Here is a 9,240-nt window from a genome sequence, read left to right on the forward strand (position 1 = left end):
ACAGCTAAAATTGGACAATACAGACAATACTGTAAAAACATATTTGCCCGTTAACAGATTAAGTCTTTTGTGGGGTTAATGATTCTGTTTATTACCAGAAAAGTCTCAAAAACAATATGCTTATTGTGAAAAGTAACTGCCACTTAAACAAAATAATTATTTTTGAACTCCAGAATTTTGACCCACTCCTCTTTGCAAATGGATTTTAATTAAATCGGGCACATTGGAGGGCTTTTCTTATGAATAGCTACAATAACCACATCTCAATCAAACTTAAGCACAGACTTTAACTAGTTCACTCCAAAATCTTAATCTTGTGTTGTAATTTATGGTGTGCCAAAGCTACAATCTATAGCTTCCCAAGCTGACAAGCTAAATGACATCTGAATAAAAAAAGTTTTACAATCAGACAAAAACACAGTAATAAGAGGAATGTTTAGATAGAAAGATCACCTGACTTGTATCCAATTTAAAATCTGAACAATTCATGTAACTTCTTTCTAGTAGTTGTCATTTCCAAAAAAAAAGACTGTTCTGCAAGCATTTAATGCATTTATGTACACTTGTTCAATGCGTAATACTGGTGTAATTCAACATTTTTACTCATACCTTATTTGTGGAATAATTCACTTCGATTTCTTCGGGTGGATTACTTGTATACCCAATTCTTGTTGATAAAAATCTCTATGCTTGCATGATGTCTTATCAGTCTGCCCTGAAAGAAGAATGGTTCAAATGCATCTCCTTTAACCCCAAATTAATATGACATTCATGTTCATGATGAGTGTGTAATCTTTTGACCGGTCCTGAGATTGAATAGAGTAGCAAACTGATTAGGCCTTTGAAGTAGCTGTTATTGAGGGACTGACATAATTAAGACCTTTGTGTTGCATCCCTACTCTCTCAGCTGAGTAGTGTCCTGCTGATTGCTGGTCTTTTAAAAAGGGTGATGGAGATTCAGAGTGCCCTGATAATAATCATTTGTCCCTCTCAGGCTCTATATTGAGCTGCACATCACCTGCGCAACTAATCCCATCATCATCATCATCATCATCATCATCATCATCATCATCATCATCATCATCATCATCATCATCATCATCATCATCATCATCATCACAAACAAGACCAAGAGTTTAGGATTATGAGTTTAACTCAACAGAATGGTAAAAACAAGTTCTTGGAAAGTTAGAAACAATTTTCCAAGTGTATGCCAATGGAAAATAGGGGCAGCACATTTCCTATTTATCCTTAGCTCACTGGGGAACTTAACTTTCCGTTGACTTCACGCTGGAGGTGAGTGATCAAATTATCTGACGAGATTGCAGGAGTGACCTCAGTCAGGCTAAGGGCTCTGATATCATCAGCTAAATGCACTGTTTTTGTAGAAACACCAACCCATCTCAAGAACTTCCTCAGAAGAATCATAGGTTGAATGGTAATGATGGCATTTAAATAATTTGTAAAGCACCACACACAAAGATGTGTCATAAAAAAGGAATGACCTTCATCATTCTGATTCATTTTATCTGAAATAGATGAAGAAATATATTTGTTAAAGAGTGAAATTTTCTTCTTGGACATTAAAAAAAAATCAAAGATCCAAATTGAGTTTGCCTGACAGTGCTTGTTATTACCCAGTCTCATTAAATCTAATATGTCTCATCACATTTGGCTAACAATAGCTAGGTTGAGATGGCATTTTAACATGATTTCCCTATGATTCAGTTTGACTGTCTGGTCTTGTGTGTCTAATCTCTGTCTACACCTGGCACCAAAACAGCTGTCATCATATCTGAGCCAAGTCACAATTGAAATGTAACTCTATCCCCTCTACGAAGGTATTGTTTGGAGCCGGCTTCAGGCAGTGACTAATTAGATACAGATTTGTCTTTTCCACAGATGCTGTTGATTTGGAATTTGAATAAAGCATAAATAAAGCCATCAGGCTCCAGATGGCTCCAATCCAGATTTAATAATGTCATACTGAGCTGCCTGTTGCATTTCTATGCCTCTCTCTATAAGGTGATGTCAGTTTTGTATAATTCCAAATTTGAGAGGTCAAATAGTGTTGAATGTTCTGGTTGGAGGCCAAGTCCTGTCGATACGGAGGCGGATGAGTTGCTCCCAACTGGTTTCCTGTGATCTGTGCTGACAGTCAAAATCCAAATGACCACTTCCACCCGCGTCTGCACTTTGACCTGTTTGGCCGCTCCACCCAGTAGAGCGATCTAAACATTGGATCCTTTCCACAACTGCAATATTAAATTTTGCTGGCCATCTTAAAAAGCACAAAACAAATTAAATTAACGCTACCCATTCAGAATTGAAGAATGTAGTCAAAGGCTACAAAAAGTGTAAGGTCAACTCAATAAGAGACCTCTGACTAAGTATTAGTGTGGGTGTACGTGTATTGAGTTTGTGTCCATGAATCAGATCCCGAAATTTCCTAAAAAATCCAAACCTTTGCAAAAAGAGACCGGTTTTAAAAATCCTTGCAGTTTCATCCTGAAGATAGTATGGTTTACATGCATCATGCTATGCTATAACACTCACAGCCATGGTGATGTTAACTTCTGACTGTGTATGATTGCTGTTCATTTATATTAGCAGCAGTTACAATATATCTGAGGGTGGCCTGCCAGTAGGGGGAGTTATTTATTCTGCCTGACACTGGCCAGTCTGATTTCCTACCAAATGACTGCATATTTCTGCCATTACTCCAGTCAGACAAAGGCAGTACATGACAAAAGGTCTGCTTAACACAGATATTACAGCTATATGTGAAGTTGAGGTGGGTTCTGCAAAAACGTTTTTATACTTTAGAAAACAACTGTAATTTGTAATATGTCCACAACCAACAAGTCTTCACTGTTTTTAGCCCCACCCAGTTAGTTCACAAAGAAACCACTTTATCATTCAAAAAATACAAAACATGTTTTCTTCAAGACACAAAGCATAAACATTTATTTAATGCAATAGAAACAGAAAGAGAACATTAACATAAAGATAGAAATACATAATACACATTAAAAAAACAATCTATAGACAGCACCAAAAATTGGAGGGCACAGTAAGCAACATATTTAGTGAAGTAAACAGCAAACAGACTGACAGCTTAGCTGTCTACTAGGAGAGGGACATTAGTCCCTGCAGCAGAAAGAGGTAGACTTTCCCTTTAAAAATTCAGAAGGCAGAGAAGAAATCACTTTATGTTTCAGACAAAAAAAAAATCTGGTCAACACCCATCAACTTATACTGGCACAATACAGCTTAAAAATGTAAATGTAGGTATATCTATCCAAACAAAATATAGTCAGTGTGTGTTGTACATGTAAAAACTGCAATGATATACAAGCCAAGGCAGAAATATAAGACTGTGTACCTCATTTATTTATATTTTTTGCAAGCACTACATCCCCCAAGACAATTACCCATCAAAGATTTCAGTCTTTCTTTCGGCTCCTTTAAGTCAACAGCTTTAAAAAAAATCTACATTGTATAAGGCAGGAGGTTTCCAGATCATATGTTTAGTATTTACTTTAATTTAAACACTGAGTAGTTATGTATAAAAGACAACAAAGGATTGCAAAATTATGTTTTTCTTAGGGGATTCCATAAAGTGAGCAGATGTAAAAGTAGTTCACACACAAAATGCAGAGGCAGACAGCTTGTTATGTTGTCCAATGTAATGTCATTTCAGAGCTTCTGCTTTGTCTCTGAGTTTAAAGGACACCACTGCTCTCAGCACAAATGTAAAAAAAAAAACTGGCATATGAAGTGAAAGAAATTAATTGTTACTGTAAGAATATTTTTGGAAATTGCTAAATCTCATCTCGCGGCAGTGAGAGTAGATTCAGAGGTGAGCTGCTACGCTGCAGTACAGCAGAAATCATCTCTGTAACCTCCAGTGATGCAACATATTTCCTCTTAAATAATTACATTCTCTTCAGGATGACTGATCCTAATCTAGCTGCAGGCATTCCTCTCTGTTCCCACATAAATCTCAAAAGCAGCGACTTCCAAGATCCTGCTGCTCATTACCACTATTGTTCAATCCTCAGTTGCTGCTGTTTAAACGACCAGAGTGTGGCTAACATCAATACAAAAAGGAAAATGAGCAGTAAATGCACAAATGAGCTCCAAACCATTAGAACAGGCAGTTCTCGAAAGCAGACAGGAAGGCAAAAGCCAGTTTACAAGCTGAGGCTTAAGATGGTATGTGGCTTTGTAAGCTAACTGCTCAACGTGCATGTATAGCCACGCTCTCCCCGGCGAGCATCACTGAACTCCAAGCCAGGATCAATGTGGTTTTGATCAATAAAAGTTCTTAGAGCTCCTGCAGGGCTAGTTGAGTCACTCACGTGGAGACAAGCAGAGCATATTCCTTTCACTCAATCTATGTGTACATTACACATTCCTTCTTTGATTTCGTGTTTTATTTTAGCTCACACAACAATCAGTCACGAAAAGAAGTGTTTACAACACCAATAAAATAGCCTTGTGCATCACACGCATTCACCGAATGCCCCTATTCACAAGCAGTCTGTCTCTGAAGGAAAGCATGTGGGAAAGGAAAACCCCAGAGATTATCAGAACCAAAACATTACTCAGTGCTCAATAGTGAGCAGCTTTGTACTCTACTCTGACGAAGTTACTGCCCTTCAACTATGGGAGAGATATTTGCTGGGTGAAAGAAGAAATAGATTTTTTTTTTGGAAGTTCAAACAGAAATGGGGGATTGTGACAGAGATTTTTTCCATTAGTGCATCCTCAAGGCACCAAGCGGGAGGGGCGATGGAGGAGCAGGATGAGTCAAAGTGCCCCTGCAGTAGTATGCCTCCCCCAGGCAGTGTCCTTCAATAAATATCCCTCATAGACACAAAGCTGGGCGTAAATACCCGCACTTGACAGAAAGGCAATCAGTCAGTCAGAAAGTCAATGTCAGCCCCCACCCAAAGCTACTAAAGGCCGCTGAAAGCATGGACTTGGAGATGGGCATGTGTGCAAATTTTCATTTCCTCAGGACTTTCTAAAGAAATCTCTCAACCAAATATTGATCTGAGACCAGTTCACCAGTCCTCTGTCCTCCCCAGGTCATCATCGGCACATATGCCAGCAAAGATACTGGCGGACTCAAGTTCCACTCTTCTGTTGCGTATAAAAAGCCCCTCGCACATTGCTGCAGTGTCACAGGACGAGCGAATGACGTTGGCGGGTGACACGGGCATGCTGCTCTTTCAGCTGGGTATCAGGTTGCAGTCTTTGGCCCACTTCTAACCTCTTGGAGAGTCACCTGTCCCTATGAGAGGAATGCTGCGACTGACGTTCCCCGTGATGGCAGCAGTGACACCAGCAGCAGTCCTACAGAGCGTGTTGGGTGTCAACACATTAAAGCTCAAAGGGTCTCTCTGTGCTTGTAAACACACAAACTGTGTGCTTTTGTGTGTCTCTGCCATAGTTGTTTTGACAAGAGGTACCTGATGCCTGATGACCAAAGAGAGTTTCAGAAATTGTGATCCCAAAACCTTCTCTAGACAACAACATCTGTCCTTTGACTCTAATTTCTTTATCTGAGCTGTCTCTTAACTCTGTGATAAATAAAAGAGGGGATTTGGCATTGGTTGAAGGTAAGGTGAGGGGGTTTTCAGCTATACCTTGAGCACAGACAAACTCTTGGCCAGTCTCTGTTTTTAGGTTCTTCTAATTGCTTTCCGTTATCTGCTTCATAGGGGACACTGCTCAGATGTCAGAGACTCTCCCTCTTTCTTTTTTCTTCTCTTCTTTTTGTGGAGAGTCCAGCAAGCACTGGCCATCAGCAGTAGCACAACACCCATGACAAGTAGCACCACTGATACAACTTTAGTTTGTGGCAGGTCATTGTAAGTGTAGGTCACCCCTGTTCCTGCAATCCCTATGACCAACGAGATGATGCCGAAGGGAAAGATGCAGCGGTACCACGACTTCTCCATGCCTCCAGTAGCTTGAGATAGACGCTCCAGGGAGGAGAGAACTTCGGGTACTTTAGCGCCACCAGCCTCCATAGACAAACTCTCCTGACCAGAGTTTATCTGGGGTTGTGGTTGGCAAGCAAATTGTCCCGTTGTGCAGCCCATCTTAACTGTGGGGGCAATTCCAACTGAATCAGAAGTGCTGATCCTAGGCACAAGCCTGGAAAAACAGGACATAAAGAAAAACAAAAAATCAGCAAAGAGAAGGTCTGTGCGAGACGGAGGAAATTACTTGAGCTGCAATCGCTGGAGCATGTCAAATAAAGGCTTCTATTGAGCAATGAAATCCACTCACGCGTTCCCTCCTCTCTTCTTTCCTCTCTGGCGGTAACGCTCTACACAGGCTGCTGGTTCTTCGACAGCACATTGTACACTCTGCACATAGTAGTGCCACAGAATATATTTAAACGACTGAGGAAATAGGAGGAGCAAAGACTGGAATAGGAATCCACGAGGTACGATTGGCTTATTTTGAGTGACATCAAACCCTGAAGAAGGGAGGACAACGGGGAAGCATAGGAAGGGGGAGGGGAGAAGACTTTACATCTCCCTCCTTTACTCAATTTCTCATCATTGCACCTCTATAACAGTATTTTTCTGTTTTTTTTTCTTCAGAGAATACAACCCTCCCATAGGGAATTAAAATGCCTCCTGCAGAAAAAGATTGGAAGTAGAGAGGGAAATTCTCATTTTCACTTAGAAGAACTAGTACTGCACATATGCACCACATTTAATCTCCAAGGGGGGAAGTGGAAAAATTGAGAAATTCCAACTTCAACAACCATCCACACTTCATTACATGCATTTAAACAACAAAAAAAGATAAACAGCATCAAAATAGGCAAAATTCAATGCATGGTCATGGTCGTGATTAAAAACAGGCAGCCCCCTGTAATTTCCCACCCACACACACAGTAAACGCCAGCTCTTTCAGTCAGCTCTTTCTGAATGAAAGGCAACCTGGTTGTAGTTAATCTCTCAGTATGCCCGGGTCGCTTTTCTGTGAAAACAACATCAGCCTAGACAGCTTCCTTTTCCATGGCTGAAATGCACGGAAAGAGTAAATGTGGAGTACACATCTGGATTTCTGTCTTTATCTGGAGGCATTATGGGCTTGAAGATGGAGGCGAAGCATTTTTTTTTATGTCTCACAGTGATTTATGGAAATAATTATGGACCAGGAAAACAAGTAAAGGTTTAGAGTTTATGTATGCAAAAAAGAACATAGGAGCCTGTGAGAACATACCATGCCATGGAAAATATTTTTCCATGGCAAACTTTTTTTTGTAATGCTACAAATACAAGTTCAATGTATTTTTTGGGATTTAATTATAGAATGCCAAGCAGTATATAATAGCTAAGTGGAATTAAATTTGTACGTGGCTCTCAAATTGTTTTTTTACAAACCGAAAATTGTAACATGTATTTTTATTCACTGCAGTCAATACCTTATAAAATTACTTTTTGCAGCAGCCACAGCTGCAAGGCTGTGCCTGTTGCAAAAAAAAAAGCTTAAACTCAGGTCAGACTAGGCAGAGAGAATGTGTGAGCATCAGTTTTCAAGTCATAACACATTTCTCAATTGAAATAAGGTCCAAACTTTGACTAAGCCAATATAACACATGAATAGGCTGTGATCTCAATCATTCCTGTGTATTTAGGGTTTCTTTTGGACGGTGAACCTCCAGCTTGACTTCAAGGTTTTTGCAGCCTCTAATAGGTTAATTCCATGGCTGCCATGTGTTGCATCAATCTTACTGAAGAAAAGTCTCCCCACAGCATGATGCAGCCCCTAGTGGCCAAAAGGACATTTTTATATGCAAAATCAATCATTTATTACAAGTCTAAAGGAGATGACAACCTACTATTTTATATTTTACCCAATATTTTATATATTAATACATATTATTTACAAAAAACATTTCAATGTCCACTTATCTCACACACCCCTCCTATAAAACTCATGAAATTCTTTAATGGCTTTTGGTGGACCACTCTAATACAAATATGGCCCTCATCTAGCCACCCCTTTGAAAACTTCCTGGAGGCACCAGCATCCCACAGCATAATGCTGCCACCATCATGTTTCATTCTTGCTATGGAGTGTTGGGGCTTATGTGTGGTATTAGTTTTTTGCCACGCAGGCCAATAAAGTCAAATCCTGGTCACCTGATTACACATATTTCTTTTATTTTATATAACTTGAGTTAAACTGCAAATATAACTCCTTATGCTTATCTTACAAAGTGTTTTTTCCACTATTCTAAAAAACCTTTGATGCCTTCACAGCTGCATTTACATAGAGGCTAAATTACAAACAGGTAGACTATATACTAACTACAGATGACAAAAACTAATAACCATGATAATCCTGCCTATGATCAGAATTAAAGAAGCTTTTGAGACTTTCAAGAAGCAAGAGAAGTCCAGCTGATGTCTATTTAAGCCATTAGGGGTCAATTGACTAATTTGAAGATTTCTAAAATCATTTAATAAACTGAATTGTATTTTATGTCAACTCTACAGTTGCTTTGTACTTTGAGACAATGTCTCATTTAAAACAAGTCAAAACATTAAGGTGTACGGTTTTAATAAGACACAATCTGGAAAAGTTCAAGGGGCATGAATACTTTCCAAGGCACAGTAAATGTGTATTGGAAAAAATAATAGCCAGTTTAATTACATTTTTAACCCCATGGCTTCATTAACAGGACCTCAGCTTGGCAGCAAATCAGCTCCCGATAATTAAAGGCATGCACAAAACAAATGAACAAATACTTTGTATTCCTCTGTAAATGACAGGCATGGTTATTTGTGGGGACAATTGTTGTTAGGTTACCAGAGGGAAAAAGCGGGATTAAACTGGCTGATTGTTGAGGGGAACAAAACAAAACAGTTAACAAGCAGCTCACCAAGCAAAAGACGTATTCATGAGCCAAAGACAAATAAAAGAGGGAAAGTAAAGAATGTGTTTGTGAACGGCAGAGGCAGAAGGAAAAAAAAAGTTTAAAAGCAAGAGGCAATTGAAGGAGAGAAGTGGATTCTTTCTAGCCCAGTTTCGTTTCTCTGGATTTGTACTTGAACTCTTTCACTTCAAATAAAAAAAGGGAGGCGGAAAGAAGTGAAACATAGGAAGGAATTTATGAGCTAATTCATACTAGTGTGGGAATATGACTGAGATCCAGAGGCAGTTTCCAGTTGAAAGTAAAACAATTTATGTAAATCTTCC

At 39.3% G+C, this 9,240-nt stretch overlaps 1 long non-coding RNA gene across 1 annotated transcript; it reads right to left on the reverse strand.

The window, feature by feature from the left end:
- Nucleotides 1-2,954: 2,954 nt before the first annotated feature.
- On the reverse strand, nucleotides 2,955-6,426 carry LOC116735222 (uncharacterized). Its single transcript, XR_004342354.1, has 2 exons — nucleotides 6,307-6,426; nucleotides 2,955-6,171 (listed from the first exon to the last, which is right to left on the reverse strand). It is a non-coding gene; the product is annotated as an uncharacterized LOC116735222 (long non-coding RNA).
- Nucleotides 6,427-9,240: the final 2,814 nt, after the last annotated feature.

Source organism: Xiphophorus hellerii, chromosome 16 (assembly GCF_003331165.1).
Source record: "Xiphophorus hellerii strain 12219 chromosome 16, Xiphophorus_hellerii-4.1, whole genome shotgun sequence".
Taxonomy (NCBI): domain Eukaryota; kingdom Metazoa; phylum Chordata; class Actinopteri; order Cyprinodontiformes; family Poeciliidae; genus Xiphophorus; species Xiphophorus hellerii.